The sequence below is a fragment of the Orcinus orca genome, chromosome 2, assembly GCF_937001465.1.
Source record: "Orcinus orca chromosome 2, mOrcOrc1.1, whole genome shotgun sequence".
Lineage (NCBI taxonomy): Eukaryota > Metazoa > Chordata > Mammalia > Artiodactyla > Delphinidae > Orcinus > Orcinus orca.
This window is the reverse complement of record NC_064560.1, coordinates 121,631,462-121,657,926: the sequence shown is the minus strand read 5'-3', so window position 1 is coordinate 121,657,926 and position 26,465 is coordinate 121,631,462. Positions and strand designations below refer to the sequence as shown.

At 35.1% G+C, this 26,465-nt stretch overlaps 1 long non-coding RNA gene across 1 annotated transcript in view; it reads left to right on the top strand.

The window, feature by feature from the left end:
* Positions 1–22,578, top strand: part of LOC125963404 (uncharacterized) — a 143,615-nt gene extending 121,037 nt beyond the window's left edge. Inside the window, exon 4 of the long non-coding RNA XR_007475348.1 lies at positions 16,401–22,578. This is a non-coding gene — a long non-coding RNA (uncharacterized LOC125963404). The remainder of the gene's footprint in view (positions 1–16,400) is intronic.
* The last annotated feature ends 3,887 nt before the right edge of the window (positions 22,579–26,465 follow it).

Genomic DNA, 26,465 nt, shown 5'->3' with positions numbered 1-26,465 from the left:
ATTTATCTATGTAAACCACGTAGCTCAGCTGAAGCTGCTGTTCGGCATTCGAAATTGCCAGCTCCATCTCCTTTCTGCACAGAAATGCACATTTCTTCCTATAATAAAGATATTTTATAATAGCAATAAGGCAACTCCAGAGTGTGTGGTTATCACGAGATAATCATACCCTAGAGGGATTACAGACACTTGGCTGTGCCTCATAACACCCCATGTGTGTGTTTATCTCATGATAACCACACTCACTTATTGTATCTTATTGCCTAATTATCCTCTTCTAATGCAAAATACTAATTTTTTGTCTGAAACAATATGTGCAAGGATGCATTGCTAACAGTCGCATGAAGACATTGACAAACAATGCTGTTGTTACTCTATATTCACTTCCCACCAGAAAATTGATACACAAGAAGAAAATTCTGAGAGTGAGAGAACATTCCAGTCCATTTCTGTATGAGCTGCTTCTTAAAATGACTATATAGAAGCCTCTGTTTTACCCATTAATGCTATAAGATAAATTACCCAGACATTTTTCTTCCTCTTTTAGACTTAAGTTCTCTCAATTATAATTGAAAATTAGAGAATAAGCAGGAAGTTCAAACCTGAAAAAATAAAAAGACACTAAGTTCATTTACTTCCGGAAAGTTAATGACAGAGATTGATTTTATTTATTGAGTTACCTAATTTAATAAGAATATCTGTATGCTGCTTAGTATTCCTTCACATATATTTCAACTGTCAACCTTTCCACTTGAAAAATATAAAATTTTGTACCTTACAGTAGTGTGATTCATACAATTCTATCAATCTTGAATCCTTTTACTAACTTTTATAAAGTGAAATTATTGCCTAATAATTACATAATTATCTCCATTCTGCATAGTAATATTTATTATTTTTACATTACATTATTATGTAACAGTTAAAGCCAATAGTGGTTACATGTACAGATTTCCTATGAATCTGATCTCAGGAATGAACATTTTCAAGTTTTATTTTCTAAAGTTTTATTTATAGATCTTTGAATATATTTGAGACTCTGCAAAGGCCATTAAGGACTCTACTGTATTTCAGTACTTCAATTAAATTTAAATTATTCTGAGTAAAAAGAAAGCCTAGTTTTAGAGGACTTTTACAAAGAAAGTAATGATATATTCTTAGAAGTTCATTTCATATATGTATGTGTGTGTGTGTCTGTGTGTGAATTCATGTGTGTATATACATACTACCTGTATTTTTAATAAATATTCTTTCAGTACTTATTTCTGCAGAACATGACAATTGTTCTCAAGGTCACTCCTTATATTTTCTTAACCTTACAAACTCAGTTTCCTCTTCCTGGTTTCTGACATCATAAATAAAACTGGGTCAAATTTGCCTCAGTTTAATAAGCCTGTTCCTTCTGAACTGTCTGGTTACAGGATGCAAGATGAGCTGTTGCTCTCTCCCTGGAGTCCTGTTCCAAGGGTACATACTTGAACTTTGATTTTAGGGATGGATTACCCACCTGCATTTACTAACAAAGACTGTGCTAAATCTCAATCTATAAAGAACAGGTAAATACAGCAACAATTATTAGTGACTTGAGGGCAACATTAGATTGTTGTAAGGACTAAAAGGTGAAAAGATACTTTAGAAGTTGCTACTCCATTAACAGAGGGAAAATGCAATGTTTACTTAACTCTCAATTATTTACTGGCACATAATTAATGGGAAATACTGTGTTATTGTTTTTAGACACAGGCATATTTTCTTAGAACTGAAAGCCATCTTAGAGCTTATCTATTCCAATCACCTCTTTATATAGCCAAGAAAATTTGACAACACCATCTATTCTGTTTACTTGTTTTTCACTAAGAGCCAGAAAGGAAGATCTCTTAAATCAATATACATAATTACGTACACCAGAAATGGTGTGAGCCTGAAATTAAGCAAACTTAGTTAAAGCAAACCTTTTTAGACTACTAGTTCTGGACATTATTCTTCTTAGCATGCAGTTGGGGAACCATAAAGAGTTGAGTAGTCTGAATAGGTGAAAATATTGGACAACATTCCAAGCTTTTGAATGCCCTATATTTTCATTTGACTTTGTGAATAAAAATTGCCAACATGTAGTTGGAGAAGATTTCTTAGAGTTTTCTAGGTATTAAGCAGTTGTTATGAAAGGCTTCACTACTAGAAACTAACTACGTCCTGGATACACTAGCACAACTATTCTTTAATGCATTGCTGAAATCATGTGTAAGAGCAAAACTTTCCTAGAACCAATAAACACATAAGAAAAAGAACAGTGAGCTGAAAGTGGAAAAAGTGGCAAGATAAAAGCAAATAGGAAAGTAAATTCTGCCTTTGGGGTAAATGCTAATACTAGTACTGGGATAAGGAAAGGAAACTATGCCTTAGGCCCATGATTTTTTTGTGGCAATCCAATTTAGTAAGAAATTAATAACAAAAAGATACATTTTTAAAACATAATTTAGAAATTAAAAATATAGTTCACAACCACTGACAGTATAAAGAAGATAGAATGGAATTGGAGGAACAAAACAAAACTGAATGTAATTAAACTATACAAAATTTGTAGAATGCAGCAAAAGTGATAATTTGAAGGATGTTTACAGCCCTAAATCATTACATTAAATTTAAAAATTGCTGAAAAATAACAACCTAAGCATCTAATACAAGAAGTCAGGAAAAGAACAATAAACTTAAATATGATAGACCTAAAGCAATAGAAGACTAGAAATAATACAAATAAAATTTAAAATAAAAAACAAAAATGCAAAAGAGTATCTACAAAGAAATCGTTCTTTGAAGAGAACCTAAAGTAAAATTGATTTAAAAAAAAGAAAAATGGAGATGATGCATAAACAATATTAGTAAGAAAATGGGAAATAATTGTATACAGGTTAGATTTTTTTCTTTAATTAACAGTAACTTTTTAAATTTTATTTTTTTATACAGCAGGTTCTTATTAGTTATCTATTTTATACACATTAGTGCATATATGTCAATCCCAATCTCCCAATTCATCCCACCACCACCCCACCACCCCCGCTTCCCCCCGTGGTGTCCATACATTTGTTCTCTACATCTCTGTCTCTCTTTCTGCCTTGCAAACTGGTTCATCTGTACCATTTTTCTAGATTCCACAAATATGCATTAATATATGATATTTTTTTTCTCTTTCTGACTTACTCCACTCTGTATGACAGTCTCTAAGTCCATTCACGTCTCTGAAAATGACCCAATTTCGTTCCTTTTTATGGCTGAGTAATATTCCATTGTATATATGTACCACATCTTCTTTATCCATTTGTCTGTCGATGGGCATCTAGGTTGCTTCCATGACCTGGCTATTGAAAATAATGCTGCAATGAATGTTGGGGTGCATGTGTCTTTTCGAATTATGGTTTTCTCTGGGTATATGCCCAGTAGTAGGATTGCTGGGTCATATGGTAACTATTTTTAGTTTTTAAGGAAACTCCATACTGTTCTCCATAGTGGCTGTATCAATTTACATTCCTACCACCAGTGCAAGAGGGTTCCCTTTTCTCCACACCCTCTGCAGCATTTATTGTTTGTAGATTTTCTGATGATGCCCATTCTAACCAGCGTGAGGTGATACCTCATTGTAGTTTTGATTTACATTTGTCTAATAATTAGAGATGTTGAGCAGCTTTTCATGTGCCTCTTGGCCATCTATATTTCCTCTTTGGAGAAATGTCTATTTAGGTCTTCTGCCCATTTTTGGATTGGGTTGTTTTTAAATATTGAGCTGCATGAGTTTTTTATATATTTTGGCGATTAATCCTTTGTCCGTTGATTCATTTGCAAATATATTCTCCCATTCTGAGGGTTGTCTTTTCATCTTGTTTTATAGTTTCTTTTTCTGTGCAAAAGCTTTTAAGTTTCATTAGGTCCCATTTGTTTATTTTTGTTTTTATTTCCATTACTCTAGGAGGTGGGTCAAAAAAGATCTTGCTGTGATTCATGTCAAAGAGTGTTCTTCCTATGTTTTCCTCTCAGAGTTTTATAGTGTCTGGTCTTACATTTAGGTTTTTAATCCATTTTGAGTTTATTTCTGTGTATGGTGTTAGGGAGTGTTCTAATTTCATCTTTTACATGTAGCTGTTCAGTTTTCCCAGCACCACTTATTGAAGAGACTGTCTTTTCTCCATTGTTTATGTTTGCCTCCTTTGTCATGGATTAGTTGACCATAGGTGCGTGGGTTTATCTCTGGGTTTTCTATCTGGATACAGGTTAGATTCAATTGTGACTAAGAACTGTGAATCTCTTAATGACAAGAAATTTGAAAATTAGAAAAATGACACATTTCTAGAAAAATGTAACAGTACAAATGACTTGAAAAGACATTGAAAAACTATATATTCTGTATTCATTAAAGTAATTGAAAGCCAGAACCAGAGGATTTTCCTGAAAAGTTCTACTGATCATTGAAGGAGCATACCATTTCAATATTATATAAATTTTTCCAGAGGACATAAAAATAGAGGGCACTGTAAGTCATAATATGACTAGTATAATTCTGAAATCAAAAAAGGGTGTTCAAGGTAGGAAAATCACAAGCCCATTTCATTCATGAATTTATATGAAAAATTCCACAAAAACATATTTTAAAAAACCTGATTACATTTATTATAGGAATTTCAGTGTGATTTAATGCTATTAAATATACAACTATAATTTACTGTACAGGTAGATTAAAAGAGAAAATGATTTTCTTTTATTTCTTTTATTTTATATTGGAGTATATTTGATTTACAATGTTGTGTTAGTTTCAGGTGTACAGAAAAGTGATTTAGTTATACATATATCTTTCTTTTTCAGATTCTTTTCCCATAGACGTTATTACAGAGTATTAAATACAGTTCCCTGTGCTATACAGTAGGTCCTTGTTGATTATCTATTTTACATATAGTACAGTGTATATGCTAATCTCAACCTCCTAATTTATTCCACCCTGCTGCAACATTTCCCCTTTGGTAACCATAAGTTTGTTCCCTAAGTCTGGGTGTCTGTTTTGTAAATAAGTTCACTTGTATCTTTTTTTTTTTTTTAGATTCCACATATAAGTGATATTATATATTTGTCTTTGTCTGACTTCACTTAGTATGATAATCCCTAGATCCATTCATTTTGCTGCAAATGGCATTATTTCATTCTTTTTATGGCTGAGTAACATTCCATTATATATATGTACCACATCTTCTTTATCCATTCCTCTGTCAATGGACATTTAGGTTGCTTCCATGTCCTGGCTATTGTAAATAGTGTTGCAATGAACATTGGGGTGCATGTATCTTTTCAAATTTTGGTTTTCTCCGGATATGCCCAGGAGTGGGATTGCTGGGTCTAGAGCTAGATTGGTAGCTCTGTTTTTAGTACTGTTCTCCAAAGTGGCCGTACCAATTTACATTCTCACCAACAGTGTAGGAGGGTTCCCTTTTCTCCACACCCTCTCCAGCATTTATTGTTTGTAGACTTTTTGATGATGGCCATTCTGACTAATGTGGGGTGATACCTCATTGTAGTTTTGATGTCCATTTCTCTAATAATTAGTGATGCTGAGCATCTTTTTATGTGCTTTTTGGCTATCTATACGTCTTCTTTGGAGAAATGTCCATTTAGATCTACCACCCATTTTTCGATTGGGTTGTTTGGTTTTTGCTATTGAGCTGCATGAGCTATTTATATATTTTGGAGATTAATCCCTTGTCAGTCACATCGTTTGCAAATATTTTCTCCCATTCTGTGGGCTGTCTTTTCATTTTGTTTATGGTTTCCTTTGATGTGAAGAAGCTTTTAAATTTAACTAGGTCTATTTGTTTATTTTTGTTTTTATTTTCATTATTCTAGGAGGTGAATGCAAAAAGATATTGTACAATTTATGTGAAAGAGTAAATTTATGTCTACCTATGCTTTCCTCTAAGAGTTTTGTAGTATCCAGTGTTACGTTTAGGTCTTTAATCCATTTTGAGGGTTTTTTTGGTATATGGTGTTAGCGAATGTTCTAATTTCATTCTTTTACATGTAGCTGTCCAGTTTTCCCAGCACCAATTATTGAAGAGACTGTCTTTCTCCATGGTGTATTCTTGCCTCTTTTGTCATAGATTAATTGACCATAGGTGTATGGGTTTATTTCTGGGCTTTCTATCCTGCTCCATTGATCTATAAGTCTGTTTTTGTGCCAGTATCATACTGTTTTGATTGCTGTGACTTTATAGGATAGTCTGAAGTCAGGGAGCCTGATTCCTCCGGTTTTGTTTTTCTTTCTCAAGATTGCTTTGGCTATTCAGGGTCTTCTGTGTTTCCACATAAATTTTAAGATTTTTTGCTCTAGATCTGCAAAAAAAAATCCGTTGGTAATTTGATAGGGATTGCATTGAAGCTGTGGATTACCTTGGGTAGTACAGTCATTTTGACTATATTGGTTCTTTCAACCCAAGAACATGGTATATCTTTCCATCTGTTTGTGTCATCTTCAATTTCTTTCAACAGTATCTTAAAATGTTTTGAGTACAGGTCTTTTGCCTTCTTAGGTAGGTTTATTCCTAGGTATTTTATTCTTTTTGATATGACAGTAAATAGGACTGTTTCCTTAAATTTTCTTTCTGATCTTTCATTGTTAGTGTATAGGAAGGCAAGAGATTTCTGTGTATTAATTTTGTACCCTGCAACTTTACCAAATTCATTGATGAGCTCTCATAGTTTTCTGGTAGCATCTTTAGAATGAAAGTTTTACTTCTTCTTTTCCAATTTGGATTCCTTTTATTTCTTTTTCTTCTCTGATTGCCATGGCTAGGACTTCCAAAACTATGTTGAATAAAAGTGGTGAGAGTGGCACCACTTTTTTTTTTTTTTTTTTTAGGAACATACCCTTTTATTGTCTAGCTCTTTTGACAGTTTCATGTCTCTCTAAAGGAGACGGGAAGTTTGGAGTATTATTGGTTCTTTCAGTGGAAAAGAGGAGTGGGCAGGAACACTGGAGGTGAGTGACTATCTTAACACATGGGAATGTGCCACTGGAACACCCAAACCCACACCTGGCATGCTCCCCATCACAGTCTGCTTTATTGTCCCTTTAAAAGAAATATGGAACAATATGTAGCAAAACAAATAAATTACTCTCCATCTCTCAGAAAGCAAGTTCACCTTCTGGACAGGTGCTTCTAAAGAAGTGAGCTTTTCAACTTCCTTGGCTCCAGCCAGTAGGAGATGAGAGGCCCCTGCTTCCCACATCTCAAGATTTCTTGTTAGACTTGGGATCTTGTTGGGCATCTCTCCTCCATCTTCCAAATCCACCTCTGCAGCAACTGACATGCATGGGACCTGGAGATACCACGTGGCAGATGCCACAATCCTGTGGAGGCAGAGAGGTCATTTGTGTTCTGGCACTCTGATGATGAAGAAGTAAAAAGGCACTTCTTGTTTTATTCTTGTCTTGTTCCTGGTCTCACAGGAAATGCTTTCAGCTTTTCACCATTGAATATGATGTTAGCTGTGGGTTTGTCACATATGACCTTTATTATGTTGAGGTATGTTCCCTCTATGCCCACTGTCTATAGAGTTTTTATCATAAATTGGTGTTGGATTTTGTCAAAAGCTTTTTCTGCATCTATTGAGATGATCATATGGTTTTTATTCTTCAATTTGTTAATGTGGTGTATCACACTGATTGATTTGCAGATATTGAAAAATCCTTGCATCCCTGGGATAAATCCTACATGATCACGGTGGGATTTTAATGTATTATTGGATTTGGTTTGCTAGTATTTTGTTGAGGATTTTTGTGTCTTATGTTCTTCAGTGATATTGGCTTGTAATTTTCTTTTTTTGTGGTATGGTATCTTAGTCTGGTTTTGGTATCAGGGTGATAGTGGCCTTATACGATGAGTTTGGGAGTGTTCCTTGGAAATTTTTTGAAATCGTTTCAGAAGGATAGGTGTTAACTTTTCTCTAAATGTTTGATAGACTTCACCTCTGAAGCCATCCTTGTTCAGTTTTGGGAGATTGTATCTTTCTAAGAATTTGTCCATTTCTTCTATGTTGTCCATGTTATTGGCATATGGTTGTTTGTAGTAGTCTCTTATGATCCTTTGTATTTCTGTGGTGTCTGTTGTAACTTCTGCTTTTTCATTTCTAATTTTATTGATTTGGGCCCTCTCCCTTTTTTTCTTGATGAGCCTGGCTAAAGGTTTATCAATTTTGTTTATTTTCTCAAAGAACCAGCTTTTAATTTCATTGTGTTTCCTTATTAATTTTCTGTCTGGATAATCTGTCCATTGGTGTAAGTGTGGTGTTAAAGTTCCCCACGATTATTGTGTTACTGTTGATTTCCCCTTTTATGGCTGTTAGCGTTTCCCTTATATATTGAGTTGCTCCTATGTTGGGTGCATATATATTTACAATTGTTATATCTTCTTCTTGGATTTATCCCTTCATCATTATGTAATGTCCTTCCTTGTCTCTTGTAACAGTCTTTATTTTAAAGTCTATTTTGTCTGATATCAGTATTGCTACTCCAGCTTTCCTTTCATTTCATTTGCATGGAATACATTTTTTCCATTCCCTCACTTTCAGTCTGTATGTGTCAATAGGTCTGAAGTGGGCCTGTTGTAGACAGCATATATATGAGTCTTATTTTTCTATCCATTCAGCCTGTCTATGTATTTTGGTTGGAGCATTTAATCCATTTGCATTTAAGGTAATTACCAATATGTACATTCTTATTGCCATTTTGTTAACTGTTTTGGGAGTGTTTTCATAGGTCTTTATTCTACTTTTCCTCTTCTGTTCTCTTCTCTTGTGATTTGATGGCTTCCTTTAGTGTTGTATTTAAATTTTTTCTTTTTTGTGTGTATGTCTGTTGTAGATTTTTGGTTTGCAGTTACCATGAGGTTTCAATATAGCAGTCTATATATGTACAAGATTGTTTTAAGTTGCCGGTCTCTTGATACCTTTATCTCATTTTGGTATCAGGGTGATGGTGGCCTCATAGAATGAGCTTGAGAGTGTTCCTTCATCTGCAATTTTTGGAATAGTTTGAGAAGGATAGGTTCTCACTCTTCTCTAAATGTTTGATAGAAGTTGCCTGTGAAGCCATCTGGTCATGGACTTTTGTTTGTTGGGAGTTTTTAAATCATAGTTTCAATTTCAGTACTTGTGATTTGTCTGTTCATTTCTTCTTGGTTCAGTCTTGGAAGGTTGTACCTTTATAAGAATTTGTCCATTTCTTCTAGGTTGTCCATTTTATTGGCCTATAGTTGCTTGTAGTAGTCTCTTATGATCCTTTGTATTTCTGTGGTGTCAGTTGTAACTTCTCCTTTTTCATTTCTAATTCTATTGATTTGAGTCCTCTCCCTTTTTTTCTTGATGACTTTGGCTAAAGGTTTATCAATTTTGTTTATCTTTTAAAAGAACCAGCTTTTAGTTTCATTGATCTTTGCTATTGTTTTCTTTGTCTCTATTTCATTTATTTCTGCTCTGATATTTATGATTTCTTTCCTTTTACTAACTTTAGCTTTTGTTTGTTCTTCTTTCTCTAGTTGTTTTAGGTGTAAGGTTAGGTTGTTTGAGACTTTTCTTGTTTCCTGAGGTAAGATTGTATTCCTATAATCTCCCCTTTTAGAATTGTTTTTGCTGTGTCCCCTAGGTTTGGGATTGTTGTGTTTTCATTGCCATTTGTCTCTAGGTATTTTTTGATACCCTCTTTGGTTTCTTCAGTGATCCATTGATTGTTTAGTAACATATTGTTTAGGCTTCATGTGTTTGTGTTTTTTTACAGTATTTTTTCCTGTAATTGATTTCTAATCTCATAGTTGTGGTTGGAAAAGATGCTTGATATAATCTCAATTTTCTTAAATTTACCAAGGCTTGCTTTGTGGCCCAAGATATGATCTATCCTGCAGAATGTTCTATGTTCACTTGAGAAGAAAGTTTATTCTGCTGCTTTCAGATGGAATGTCCTATAGATATCATTTAAATCTATCTGCTCTGTGTCATTTAAGGCTTGTGTTTCCTTATTAATTTTCTGTCTGGGTAATCTGTCCATTGGTGTAAGTGGGGCATTAAAGTTCCCCACTCTTACTGTGTTACTGTCAATTTCCCCTTTTATGAATGTTAACATTTGCCTTATATATTGAGTTGCTCGTATGTTGAGTGCATATATATTTACAATTGTCATATCTTCTTCTTGGATTGATTTCTTGATCAGATCATTATCTAGTGTGCTTTCTTGTCTCTTATAACAGTCTTTATTTTAAAGTCTACTTTGTCTAAGAATTGCTACTCCAGCTTTCTTTTCATTCCATTTTCATGGAATACCTTTTTCCATCCCCTCACTTTCAGTCTGTATGTGTCCCTAGGTCTAAAGTGGGTCTCTGCAGACAGCATATATATGGGTCTTGTTTATCTATCCATTCAGCCTATGCCTTTTGCTTGGAGAATTTAATCCATTTACATTTAAGATAATTATTGATACGTATGTTCCTATTGCTATTTCTTAATTGTTTTCAGTTTGTTTTGGTAGGTCTTTTTCTTCCCTTCCTCTTTTGTTCTCTTCTCTTGTGGTTTGATGACCAATGTAGTGTTGTGTTTGGTTTGCTTTTTCTTTTTTCTGTGTGTATCTATTGTAGTTTTGGGTTTTGCTGTTCCCATGAGGTTTTGATACAGCAGTCTATATATGTACAAGGTTGTTTTAAGTTTCTGGGCTCTTTCCCACCTAGAGAAGTTCCTTTAGCATTTTTTGTAAAGCTGTTTTGGTGATGCTGAATTCTCTCAGCTTTTGCTTGTCTGTAAAGCTTTTGATTTCTCTATTGAATCTGAATGTGAGCCTTGCTGGATACAGTATTCCTGGTTGTAGGTTTTTTCCTTTCATCCCTTGAAATATATCATCCCACTCCCTTCTGGCCTGCAGAGTTTCTGCTGTAAAATCAGCTGATAACCTTATGGGGATTCCCTTTTATGTTATTTGTTGCTTTTACCTTGTTTCTTTTAATATTTTTTCTTTGTCTTTAATTTTTGTCATTTAGATCACTATGTGTTTTGTCATGTTTCTCCTTTGGTTTATCCTGCCTGGGACTCTCTGTGCTTCCTGGACTGGGCTGACTGCTTCCTTTCCCATGTTAGGGATGTTTTTAGCTATTATCTCTTCAAATATTTTCTCACATCTTTCTCTCTCTTTTCTCCTTCTGGGACCCCTATAATGCAAATGTTGGTGTGTTTAATGTTCTTTTATCTTTATTCTGGTCCATGGCAGTGGTTTCCACCATTCTGTCTTCCAGCTCACTTATCCATTCTTCTGCCTCAGTTAGCTATTGATTCCTTCTAGAGTATGTTTCATTTCAGTTATTGTATTATTCATCTCTGTTTGCTTGTTTAAATTTTCTATCTCTTTGTTAAACATTTCTTGTATCTTCTTGGTCTGTGCATCCATTCTGGAATCATCTTTACTATCATTCGTCTGAATTCTTTTTCATGTAGATTGCCTATCACCACTTAGTTGTTGTTCTGGAGTTTTATTTTGTTCCTTCATCTGTAACATATTTCCCTGCCATCTCATTTTGTCCAACTTTCTGTGTTTGTGGTCCTATAGGCTGCAGGATTATAGTTCCTCTTGTTTCTGGTGTCTGCCCCCTGGTGAATGAGGCTGGTCCAAGAGGCTTGTATAGGCTTCCTGGTGGGAGGGACTGGTGCCTGCCTACTGGTGGGCAGGGCTGTGTTAAGGGGTGTGTTTAGAGGCAGCTGTGGGCTCAGTCAGACTTTAAGCAGCTTGTCTGATGGCTGATGGGTGGGGCTGTATACCTGCCCTGTTGGTTGTTTGGCCTCAGGTGTCCCAGCACTGGAGCCTTCGGGCTGTTGGGTGGGGCCAGGTCTTGGTGTCCTCCAGGACAGCTCACACCACTAAGTACTACCTAGAATCTCCACCACCATTGCCCTTGTCCCCACAGTGAGCCACAGCTACCCCCACCACCCCAGAAGGCTCTCCAAGGCCATCAGGTTGGTCTGGCCCAGGCTCCTATAAAGTAAATGCTTTGTTCCTGGGTCCTGGTGCACATGAGACCTTGTGTGCACCCTCCAAGACTGACATTTCTGTTTCCCCCATTCCTGTGGAGTTCCTAAGATCAAGCCCTGCTGGCCTTCAGAGCCAAATGCTCTGGGGGCTCCTCCTCACAATGCCGGAGCCCCAGACTGGGAAGCCTGACACGGGGCTCAAAATGCTCACTGCTGTGGAAGAACCTCTGCGATATAATTATTTTCCTATTTGTGGATCACCCATCCAGCAGGTATGGGATTTGATTGTATCATGAATGTGCCCCTCCTACCATCTCATTCTGCCTTCTTTGTCTTTGGAAGTAGAATATCTTTCTTGGTAGGGTGCAGTCCTTTGTCAATGGTTGTTCAGCAGTTAGTTGTGATTCTGGTGTTTTCATGAGAGGTGGTGAGCTCAGGTCCTTCTACTCCGCCATTTTGTCTGGGGATTGATTCTGAGAAAATGATTTTCTTAATTGATAAAATGCAGTTTATAAAAGTCAATATTAATACATTTTTATAAAATCTTTTAGCAAACTATGCAAATAACATCTTAATGGTGAAACATTATAATCATAACTTACTATGAGGATGGGTGTCCAGTAACACCAATTGTTACCAATATTGTCCTAGAGTTTCCAACCCATACAATAAGAGGAGAACAAAATTTTTAAGGCTTGGAGAGGAAGAAACAAAACATTTGATAAACAATTGGTGTAATATTTCTCAATATAGACAACTATAAAGAATATGCAAAACAATTTTTGGAAGATTATATAGATTAGTACGTTTGCTAAATAAATATAAGATCATTATACAAAAACCCATTACATTTGTACACAACAGCAAAAAGTAGAATAGTTACAATGTACAATAACAAAAAAATAGATGGTAACTAGAAATCTAAAAAATTCAAGGCTTTTATGAAAAATATATATAGAAAGACAAAATCTCAATAAATAAGGCATATACCATATTCATGGTTTACAAAAACTCAAAATTACTAAAAAGTATCAGTGTGATTTTGATCATAACCTCAACGGGTATTTTTACAGGAAACTGACAAACAGATCCTAAAATGTATAGGAAAGAACTGAGACTAAAGAAAGTGAAACTCTTCCTGAAGAAATGATGGGAGCTTACTCTACCAGACACCAAAATTCATCATAAAGCTGTGGTAATTAGGGCAGTAGGGTACTAGTGCAGGGATAGATAAATAGATAAACGTAAGAGGAAAGAACAACCATAAACAGATACATGCATCTATGGAAATGTGATGTACGACAAAGGAGATGTTACAGATCATGGGAAAATGAGCAACCTGATTAAATGGTTCTGTGGCAATTGTTAATCCATACAGAAATATCAACATATAGCCTTATACAATAAGATACAAGAAAACAAGCTCCAAATAGATTAGAATTAAATGTGTAAGTCTAAACTTTAAGCTTTTAGAATAAATTATAGGAGACTATCTTTAAAGACTCAGAATTGCAAAGGTTTTCTTCAGCAAGACACACACAAATGCTAACTAAAAAATAAATCGATAAATATAATTACTTTATAATTTTAAATTTACTTACTAAAATACGAACATGAAAAGATAAACCAAAAACTGGGAGAATATGTAATCAACAAGGATTCATATCAGTATATCAAAAAAAAAACCTACTACAAATTAATAAAATAACCCAATATAATAATGATGGTGAATTTCACCAAAATGAGGAAATTCAGAAGGGAAATTAGTTTTAAGAGGAAAATGAAGTTTGGGGGCCTGTTGAGTTTCAAGGTTATGGCAGAAGTTGTAGATCAATCTGACCAATAGACCACAAATTGTTGTGGAGATGCAAGTTGTGGGAGGGGACATTTGCTTAGCCTCGTAACCTGGGGAGGGGAGAGTGCCAGGGAGCTGAACAAGTGTTAAACCAGTCATCTTGTTTCAGCCTTGTCCTGCACCCTGGCTTAGTGCTCTGTTGCCTCCCCCAACCCCCCAAAATCCTACACCTCTACAACCCCAACCCCATTCTGCAGCATGAATTGACTTGCTTCTCACTGGCCTTGCCTTCCCTTATGATAAGAAGAGTTCAACTTTATTTTTTTGTTGTGCTTTGTTATACAATGTGCATCATTCTCAAATGCTATCTTTTTGTCTCCCATTAGCTTTGTCCTTGTGAGCTTGCAATGCTTTTTATCCTTTGTTGTTGATTTGGTGAAGGGTAAAGATAAATTCATATGTCCAATAGGCCATAATTTACTTGAAACTCTCTACTTGAAAGTTATCTCTGAATTATCACCATGCCTATCAGCTGAGGTCTGTAGATTCTCTGGGTCTCAATTATGTGCTGTTACTGAAAACTATATTCTTTGGGTGTGAATTTTTGGCTCCAGCACTTACTAGTTGTTTCAGGCAAGATAAGCTATTTAATCTCTTAGCTGACATTTTCTTATCTACAAAATGAGGCTTTTTATTGTGTAACCCACAAAAATATTTAATAATGTAAATAAAATTACTGAGCACTGTAGCATATGTGCATTATCTTGCCACTTCTACCTGGTAGAATAATAGTAACACCTACAGTATGAAATCTTGACTTTAATTGACTATATGTTTTTCCTGAATTTTCTGGGCTGCTTTCAACTAGAGAATAAATGTCCTTCCCTAAGAGACATTATAGAGAGGATTTCTGTATTATATGTCTTTATGTACCTACCTTACCCCTGCTTATTTATAGATAAGATGAGGAGAGGGTTAATAATATGCTTTCTGTATATTCCATATTGTCCATCACAGGCACTCAAATATTTGAACTATTTGTGCCTGCTTAGCTAACTGTTTATAATAGTTTGAATATAGCCAGATCCTCCCCCCTTTTAATTAGGTCCAGTTGTGTGGCGTTTGCTCTGACATCAGAAGTCTATTTATATTTTTATATGACAACGGATGTTGTACCTGTTATTTGATCTTTTTTCTACTGGTCAACTTTTATTTTGCTTATTTTCTTGTATCTTATTGTGTAAGGCTATATGTTGATATTTCTATATGGATTAGCAATTGCCACAGCATCATTTAATCAGGTTGCTCATTTTCCCATGATCTGTAACATCTCCTTTGCTGTACATCACATTTCCATAGATGCATGTATCTGTTTATGGTTGTTCTTTCCTCTTACATTTATCTATTTATCCCTGCACTAGTACCCTACTGCCCTAATTACCACAGCTTTATGATGAATTTTGGTGTCTGGTAGAGTAAGCTCCCATCATTTCTTCAGGAAGAGTTTCACTTTCTTTAGTCTCAGTTCTTTCCTATACATTTTAGGATCTGTTTGACAATTTTGGTTTTTTCTTTACTTTGAGGGTTGTCAATAGCAGCATTTAACCTAACTGAGAAAAGCTTAAATTTAATGAAACTGATCATTCATCTATTCTTCTTGGACCCCTCTTGGGGACCGCCATAGAATATCCTACTGAATTTGGCACTGTGGCCTGGATGCCCAACAGCTTGGTGATCCAATCTCTGTCTCGTCTCGAATATGCTAAATGTTATATTCTTAACCCCAGCACACTGCTTTAGTTTCTTTATAGGAAAAAGAAGGAGAGAGCTTGGCCAAGAAGGTTTGGTCCAGCCGTGAATGAATATGAAATCTTAGGAGGCTGGGCTCATAGTGAGAAAATAATGCTGGCATTAATCCACTTAGAATTGCACAGTGCTCCCACCCCCCCCACCACACACACACAATGTGGATTGGTTTAACACCCTTTGTTGGTGTTATTTGGCTCCCTTCAAATGCTAATGACCAGCTAGTTTAACACCCTTTATTGGTGTTATTCGGACAGTCCCTTCAAGTGTGAATGAATAGCTTGCTTTGTTTCCATAGACAGGGGAGCCAAATAACTTCGGGGCCTAGAAGCAAATTATTTCTCTGGTATAGACCCACCCTGAATGATGAATTGGGCTCTATGGTGGCTGTTTCACTGAAGACTGGGATTTCCCTACCCATTGCAAACCAGGCCAAAAAGGAGCTAAACCATTTTCTCCTCATTATCACCTCATTAAGTTCCCCAAGCCAGTGCAGGGTTGGAGTAGAGGCCTGCTACAGGTAGCTTAATGAGTTTCTTATTTATAGGTCCCTGTGCTGTTATGCAAAAGCTTGTTATTCCCAGGCCCAGAGTATGGCATTTTCTAAAGGGAGTTGAGAAATGCAATTATCAAGCATCTTAGTATGGGCCTCACACCGCTTCTTGGCCACTTGATCGACAATAAATAAATACATTTGTTAGATTTGTAGAATTTGATATTGTGCTGTGGTGTTTACCCCACTTTTCTTGTTTTTTTCTTCTAGCAACACAGAACAGATGCTGCCCCAGATGTGGAAGATGCAGATGTTTGCCAGTTTCAGAATAACTCCAAATTCATAACTGTATCTGGCATTCTACAGATTCCTCAGTTTGATTTTGAGGAGAAAATTGTCCCCCCTCCCCAAAACATTGTTTAAATATTTTTTCCTGCTTTATATGTGACTTGGTGGTCACATTTAATTGAGAATTGAACACCAGTTCCATTTTTAGTTACCACAGAAAGATACTAAAAATTATTATAGTTAATATGCAAATATACAAATCAGTTCTCCGTATTTTGAGTTTTCAAAAAATCAATTTACTAAACATTCAGGCACTGAGCATTTACTAAGCACTATGTGTCTGGTAGTGAGTGAGGTACCGACAGGATGTAAAAAGATAAACACACAAGTCACACAAGTCACTGTCATAGATTCAAAGAAATGTATCATCTGAAGATGTCCTAGCAGTTATAACTTAAGATGTATATAGAGACATATATTTATTCAGGTATATGCATATAAATATGTATGTGCATATATTTCTTTACAAAGATATTATACTAAAGGAAGCAGAGAATAATATTAAAGCAAAATAAAAGTTGACCAGTAGAAAAGAGGTCAAATAACAGGTACAACATCTGTTGTCATATAAAAATATAAATAGACTTCTGATGTCAGAGCAAATGCCACACAACTGGACCTAATTAAAAGGGGGGAGAATCTGGCTATATTCAAACTATTATAAACAGTTAGTTCAAATATTTGAGTGCCTGTGATGGACAATATGGAATATACAGAAAGCATATTATGAACCCTCTCCTCATCTTGTCTATAAATAACCAGGGGTAAGGTAGGTACATAAAGACATATAATACTGTACAGAAAATAGCTCATTGGAGAAGTTAAAGAAAATGCTAAAAGAAGTGCAAGGAGAAATTCTTCCAATTTACAGAATCAAAGAAAGTGGAATGGATGTGTTAGAATTTGAGTTTAGATTTAATAGGATGGGAGGGTTTCAAAAGAGAGGTTGCTTCAATATTTCCATGTGGGACAGACTTAGTAGCAACATGTGATTGTCAGGAGCTTCAATGATTGATAGAGCCTTGTCTTGAAGTTATATTTTCAGTACCAGTTCCCTATTTTCCACTTGGGTTAGAAAATGTGGGTTATATTTAAGGTGGCTAACTGGCCAGCAGACATGGATAAGGAAGAGGTTAAAACTCACCCAACTCTGTACTACTTCTGCACAAAAAATTAGCAAAGGTGTAAGATTTCATTCAGAAAATATGGATTAATTTTTCCTAGTAAGAACTTGAAATATATGTATAAAAGAAAAGAATAGTACAAGATACACATTAAAAAATAGAATAGAGAAAGAGAATATGAGGACTAGGGAAAAGTTGGATCAATAAAGCAGATTAGGAATTTCAGGCTTTGCTCTCTAGCCAGTAGAAAGCATTTTTTTCTTCCTCCAGTTGTTTTGTTTTCCAAGTAATAAGACAGAATGATCAGATGGTTAATATAGAAGTGACTTGATGGATAGACTGGCAAAGAGAAAAACTAAAGTCAGGGAGATCATTTAGAGGCCTATTCAATAGTCTAGGTTAAGGTGAAAAGATGAATTTATAGATAAGGTAGAAAGAAGAAAATGAATTCAAGATGAATTCATCACAGTATAAACAATAAGTAATTTAGTTAGAATACTTTCATGATGAAAGGTTGTATAATTAAAGGACAACTAAAATTTCAAGCTTGGATAACTATGGGAATGTTATCCCTAGTTAACAGTGACAGAACTGTGAAAATCTATGTGTGTTTTGCTTTAAAATTTAACAGTGGGAGAGATGGAAAAAAACTCTTCTTTGGGCTTTTAAGGTTGGAAGTTCAGATATCTTTTACAATAGAATATCCAACAGGCAACAGAAAATTGGAACTATAGTTTTACAAATAATTGCTGCTATAGAATGAATGAGACTTAAGACAATGTAGAAAGAAAATAAAGAATGGGAAGATCAATTAGGTACATTGTATGTGGGGAGGAAAGAAATTGGAGGAGAAAATGAAGAATCAGGATTGTGAGAGCAACTGTAGATTAGTTCATTTTTGCAGTGGTTTATTCAAGAAGAAATGGTAAAAGTGTCAAACAGTCTAAAAAAGTCAAGTTCAATAATTTAGAAAAATTCGCTGAATTTGTTGAATAAATGGTAAAAAAAAAAAGGGTAAGAAATAAAAAGGGTAAGAAATGGACAGTTGAATATTAAGTTTTTAACTTTTATATATATAAATATATATATATATTTATATATATCTAGAACATTTCATCCCAAAGCAACAGAATGCACATTCTTTACAAGTGCACATGGAACAGTCTTTAAGATAGATCATATATTAGGCCACAAAATGAGCCTTAATAAATTTAAGAAGATTGAAATTATATCAGGCATCTTTTCCCAACCACAATAGTATGAAACTAGAAATAAATTATAAAAAGAAAACTGGAAAATTCATGAATATGTGGAGATAAAAAATATGCACTGATAACCACTGGGTCAAAGAATTAAAAGTTAAATTAAAAAAACCTTAAAACAAAAAAAAATGGAAGTACAACATACCAAAAGATATGGGATGCAAAAAAAAAGAAGTTCAAAGAGGGAAGTTCATAGTGATAAATGCCTACATTAAGAAATAAGAAAAATCTCAACAATTTAACACCTCAAGGAACTAGTGAAAGAAGAACAACTTAAGTGCAAGGTTAACAGAAGGAAGGAAATAAGAAAGATCAGAATGGAAGTAAATAAAATAGAGACTGAAAAGACAAACAGATCAATGAAACTAAGAGCTGGTTCTTTGAAAAGCTCAAAAAAACTAAGAAAAAAAAAGAGGGCTCAAAATCAGAAATGAAAGAGGAGATATTACACCCCAAACCACAGAAATACAAAGGATGAGAGAGCCTAAACAATTATACGCCAACAAGTTGGACAACCTAGAAGAAATGGCTAAATTCCTAGAAGCATACAACCTGCCAATACTGAGTCATCAAGAAATAAAAAATCTGAACAGACTGATTACTAGCAAGAATATTGAATCAGAAATAAAACAGAAAAAGCTCAGGACCAGATGGCTTCACTTGTTAAATGTTTGGTAGAATTAAAAGAAAATTAATACAGAGTCTCTTCAAACTCTTCCAAAGAATAGAAGAGGAAAGAACACTTTCAACCTCATTTTATGAGGCCAGCATTAACCTGATACCAAAACCAGACAAGGATGTCACACACACACGAATTACAGGCCAATATCCCTGTAAAGAATAGGGGAAAAAAATTCTCAACAAATATTAGCAAATCAATTCAAGAATACATTAAAAGGATCATACACCATGATCAAGTGGGATTTATCCCAGGGATGAAAGAATGGTTCAACATCCACAAATTAATCAATGAGATATACCCCATTAAAAAAATGAAGGATGAAAATTACATGATCATCTCAATAGATGCAGAAAAAGCATTTGACAAAATTCAACATTTAAGATAAAACCTCTCAACAAAGTGGGTATAGAGAGAATATACCTCAACATAACAAAGCCCATATATGATAAGCTAACATCATACTCAACAATGAAAAGGTAAAATCAGGATCAAGAAAAGGATGCCCACTCCCACCATTTTCATCCAACTTAATATTGGAAGTACTAGCTTGAGCAATTAGGCTAGAAAAAGAAAAGCATCCAAGTTGGAAAGGAAGAAGTAGAACTGTCAATATTTGCAAATAACATGATATTATTTATTCAAAACCCTGAGACTTCATCAAAATAACTGTTAGAACTAATCAACACATTCAGTAAAGTCACAGGATACAAAATCAATGTATGGTAATCTGTGGTATGTCTATTCACTAAAAATGAATTATCAGAAAGAGAAATTAAAACTATCCCATCTACAACTGCATCAAAAAGAATAAAACAGGGCTTCCCTGGTGGCGCAGTGGTTGAGGGTCCGCCTGCCGATGCAGGGGACACGGGTTCTTGCCCCGGTCCGGGAAGATCCCACATGCCACGGAGTGGCTGTGCCCGTGAGCCATGGCCGCTGAGCCTGCGCGTCGGGAGGCTGTTGCTCCGCGACAGGAGAGGCCACAGAAGTGAGAGGCCCGCGTACCGCAAACAAAACAAAACAAAAACAAAAAAAGAATAAAACATATAAGAATAAATTTAACCAAGGAGGCATAAGACCTCTATACTGAAAACTATAAGACACTGATGAAAAAAACTGTAGAAGAAAAAAAAATGTGGAACAATACTCTGAGTTCATGGATTGAAAGAATTAATATTGTTAAAATGTCCATACTACCCAAAGCTATCTATTGGTTCAATGCAACCCCTATCAAAATCATTAGAGAAATGCAAATCAAAACTACAATGAGGTATCACCTCACAGTGGTCAGAATGGCCATCATCAAAAAATCCACAAACAATAAATGCTAGAGAGGGTTTGAAGAAAAGGGAACCCTCTTGCACTGGTGGTGGGAATGTAAATTGATACAGCCACTATGGAGAACAGTATGTTGGTTCCTTAAAAAAATAAAAATAGAAATACCATATGATGCAGCAATCCCACTACTGGGCATATACCCTGAGAAAACCATAATTCAAAAAGAGTCATGTACCACAATGTTCATTGCATCTCAATTTACAATAGCCAGGACATGGAAGCAACCTACGTGTCCATCAACAGACAAATGGATAAAGAAGATGTGGCACATATATACAATGGAATATTACTCAGCCATAAAAAGAAATGAAATTGAGAGATTTGTAGTGAGGTGGATGGACCTAGAGTCTGTCATACAGAGTGAAGTAAGTCAGAAAGAGAAAAATACCATATGCTAACACATATATATGGAATCTAAAAAAATTAAAAATGGTTTTGAAGAAGCTAGGGGCAGGACAGGAATAAAGATGCAGACATAGAGAATGGACTTGAGGACACGGGGAGGAGAAGGGTAAGCTGGGACGAAGTGAGAGAGTGGCATGGACATATATACACTATCACATGTAAAATAGATAGCTGGTGGGAAGCAGCCACATAGCACAGGGAGATCAGGTGCTTTGTGACCACCTAGAGGGGTGCGATAGGGAGGGAGGGAGGGAGATGCAAGAAGGAGGAGATATGGGGTTATATGTATATCTATAGCTGATTCACTCTGTTATATAGCAGAAACTAACACACCATTGTAAAGCAATTATACTCCAATAAAGATGTTAAAAAAATAATTCCAATGACATTTTTTACAGAAACAGAACAATCCAAAAATTGAATGGGACACAAGACCATGAATAATTAAGGCAATCTTGAGGTAGAAGACCAAAGCAGGAGGTATCACCCTCCCTGATTTCAAACTCTATTACAAAACTATAGTAATTAAAACAGTATAGTATTGGCATAAAAACAGACACACAGATCAATGGAACTGAATAGCACAGAAATAAACCCACTTATATAGTACATTAATTTACAACAAAGGAGCCAAGAACAATGAGAAAAGGACAGTCTCTTCAGTTAATGCTGTTGGGAAAACTGGACCATTATCTTATACCATACAAAAATATCAATACAAAATACATCAAAGATTTGAACTTAATGCCTGAAACCATAAAATTCCTAGAAGAAAAATAGGTGGTAAGCTCCTTGACATTGGTCTTGGGGATGATTTTTTGGATTTGACACCAAAAGGCAAAAAATGCAAAAATAAACAAGTGGAACTATATCAAACTAAAAACCTTCTGCACAGCAAAAGAAACTATCAACAAAATGAAAAAGCAAGCTCCTGAATGGGTGAAAATGTTTGCAAATCATATATTTGATAAAATATCCAAAATATGTAAAGAACTGATAGAATAGTAAAAAAACAATCTGATTAAAAAGTGGGCAGAAAATCAAAATTACTATGAGGTAACACCTAACACTGGTCAGAATGGCCACCATTAAAAAGTCTACAACTAACAAATGCTGGAGAGGGTGTGGAGAAAAGGAAACTGTTCAGCACTGTTGGTGGGAATGTAAATTGGTACAGCCACTAAAGAAAACAGTATGGAGGATCCTTAAAAAACTAAAAATACGCATGCCACGGAGCGGCTGGGCCTGTGGGCCGTGGCCGCTGGGCCTGCGCATCCAGAGCCTGTGCTTCACGGCAGGGGGGCGTGGGGCGTGGCAGTGGGGGACCCGCGTACCGCAAAAAAAAAAAAAAAAAAAAAAAAAAAACTAAAAATAGAGTTGCCATATTATCCAGCAATCCCACTCCTGGGCATATATCCAGAGAAAACTCTAATTTGAAAAGATACATGCACCCCAATGTTCACTGCAGCACTATTTACAACAGCCAAGACATGGAAACAACCTAAATGTCCATAAACAGACGAATGGATGAAGATGTGGTACATATATGGAATGGAATACTACTCAGCCATAAAAAAGAATGAAATAATGCCATTTGCAGCAACATGGATGGACCTAGAGATTATCAGAGTAAGTGAAGTAAGTCAGAAAGAGAAAGACAAGTACGTATGATATCACTTATATGTGGAATCTAAAATATGACACAAATGAACTTATCTACAAAACAGAAACAGACTCACAGACATGGAGAAAAGACTTGTGGTTGCCAAGGGGGAATGGGGTTGGGGAGGGATGGATTGGGAGCTTTGGATTAGCAGATGCAAACTATTATACATAGAATGAATAAACAACAAGGTCCTACTGTATAGCACAGGGAACTATGTTCAATATCCTGTGATAAACCATAATGGAAAAGAATATGAAAAAGAATGTATATATATGTATAACTGAATCACTTTGCTGTATAGTAGAAATTAACACATCAATGTAAATCAACTATTTCAATCAAATAAATTAAAAAATTAAAAATGGACAGAGGGTCTGAAAAGACATTTTTATAAAGAAAACATGCAGATGCCAACAGTTACATGAAAAGATTCTCAACATCACTAATCATCCGGGAAATGCAAATCAAAACCACAATGAGATATGACCTCACACCTATTAGAATGACAATTATGAAAAAGACAAAAAATAACAAGTGTTGGCAAGGATTTGGAGAAAAGGGAACCCTGGGGCACTGTTGGGACTGTAAGTTGGTGCAGCCACAATGGAAAACAGTTGGAAGTTCCTCAGAAAGTTAAAAGTAGAACTAAGATATCATCCAGCAATTCCACTCCTGGGTATTTATTCAAAGAAAATGAAAAACACTAACTCAAAGAGATATATACTCACCTATGTTCATTGCAGGATTATTTACAATAGTCAATATATGGAAATAACCTGTCTACCAATGAATGACTGGATAAAGAAAATGTGTGTGTATATATATATATATATATATATATACACACACATACACAACAGAATATCATTCAGCCATAAATAGAAGGAAATGTTGCCATTTGTGACAACATGGATGAACCTTTAGAGAGTGTGCTAAGTGAAATAAGTCAGAGAAGGACATATGCCATATGATCTTACTTTTATATCAATCTTAAAAAAAAAAACCTCATAGAAACAGAGATCAGATTGGTGGTTGCTGGGGGCAGTGTGGGGGACAGAGTGCAGGTTTGGTGAAATGGGTATCAAAAGGTACAAACTTCTAGTTATAAAATAAGTCATGGGGATATAATGTACAGCATGGTGATTAAGTTAATACTGTACTGCATATTTACAAGTTTCTATGAGATTAAATTAAAACAGGTAGAAAAAGAAAAATATAGTTAGATAATAGAATTCAATTCACAATATTACTAATTGCATTTCATGTAAACAGACTAAATATTACGCTTGAAAGACAAATTCTGTCAGACTGCAAGTGAACAACAATATGCTAATCACAAGAAACACACCTTAAATATGAACATACAAAAAAGTTAAAAGGATTAAAAAAATTAGCAAACATTTTCTTTTGGAAAGCTAGTATAACTACACACATAAAACATTTACCAAAACAAAGTGTTCAAACCATACAGAGTATGTTCTTTGACCATAATTAAAGTTGAAATCAATAACAAAATGTTAATTAAAAAATACCCCAAATATTTTGTAATAAAAGCAATAGATCAAATGAAGAAATCCAAAAAATTGTTTTTTGGAAAGATGAATAAAAGTAATAATCCTCTAGAAATATGTATTTTAAAACAAAGAGGAAAAAGCACAAGTAGCCTTAATAGGAATGAAAAATGGGGTATTCCTCTATATGTACAGACATTACAAAGATTATACAAGTATATGATGAACAAATTATCAATAAATTTGAAAAATTAGATGAATAATTCCCTTGAACAGCATATAACCAAAAATGGACGAAAGACAAGAAAACTGAATAGTTGTATATATTTTAAAGAAACTGAGTATTACTGTAGAAGGTGCATCAAAAAGATCTTGCTGTGATTTACGTCAAATAGTGTTCTACCTATGTTTTCCTCTAAGAGCTTTATACTGTCTGGCCTTATATTTAGATCTTTAATCCACTTTTGAGTTTATTTTTGTGTATGGTGTTAGGGAGTGTTCTAATTTCATTCTTGTACATGTAGCTGTCCAGTTTTCCCAGCACCACTTATTGAAGAGACTGTCTTTTCTCCATTGTATATTCTTGCTTCCTTTGTCAAAGATTAGGTGACCATAGGTGTGTGGGTTTATCTCTGGGTTTTCTTTCCTGTTCCATTGATCTATATTTCTGTTTTTGTGTCAATACCATACTGTCTTGATTACTGTAGCTTTGTAGTATACCCTGAATTCAGGGAGGCTGATTCCTCCAGCTCCGTTTTTCATTCTCAAGATTGCTTTGGCTATTCAGGGTCTTTTGTGTTTCCATATAAACTGTACAATTTTTTTGTTCTAATTCTGTGAAAAATGCCATTGGTAGCTTGATAGGGATTGCATTGAATCTGTAGATTGCTTTGGGTAGTATAGCCATTTTCACAATATTGATTCTTCCAATCCAAGAACATGGTATATCTCTCTATCTGCTTGCATCTTCTTTGATTTCTTTCATCAATATCTTATAGTTTTCTAGTACAGGTCTTTTGCCTCTATACGTAGGTTTATTCCTAGGTATTTTTTCCTTTGTTGCAATGGCAAATGAGATTGTTTCCTTAATCTCTCTTTCTGATCTTTTGTTGTTAGTGCATAGGATTGCAATCGATTTCTGTTTATTAATTTTGTATCCTGCAACTTTACCCAATGCATTGATTAGCTCTAGTACTTTTCTGGTGGCATCTACAGGATTTTCTATGTATAGTATCATGTCATCTGCAAAGTAACAGTTTTACTTCTTCTTTTCCAAATTGGATTCCTTCTATTTCTTTTTCTTCTCTGATTGCCATGGCTAGGACTTCCTAAACTATTTGAGTGATAGTGGTAAGAGTGGACATCCTTGTCTGGTTCCTGATCTTCGAGGAAATGCTTTCAGTTTTTCAACACTGAGAATGATGTTTGCTATGGGTTTATTGTATATGGCCTTTATTATATTGAGGTAGGTTCTCTCTGTGCCCACTTTCTGGAGAGTTTTTTTGTCATAAATGGGTGTTGGATTTTGTCAAAAGCTGTTTCTGCAACTATTGAGATTACCATACGGTTTTTATTCTTCAATTTGTTAATGTGGTGTATCACACTGACAGATTTGCATAATGAAAATAAAAACAAAAATAAACAAATGGTACCTAATTAAACTTAAAAGCTTTTGCACAGCAAAGAAAACCATAACCAAGATAAAAAGACAACCCTCAGAATAGGTGAAAATATTTACAAACGAAGCAACTGACAAGGGATTAATCTCCAAAATATACAAACAGTTCATGCAGCTCAATAACCAAAAAAACAAACAACCCAATCAAAATGTGGGCAGATGACCTAAACAGACATTTCTCAAAAGAAGACATACAGATGGCCAAAAAACACATGAAAAGATGCTCAACATCGCTAATTATTAGAGAAATTCAATACAATGAGGTATCACCTAACACCAGTCAGAATGGCCATCAAAAAAATCTACAAACAGGGCTTCCTT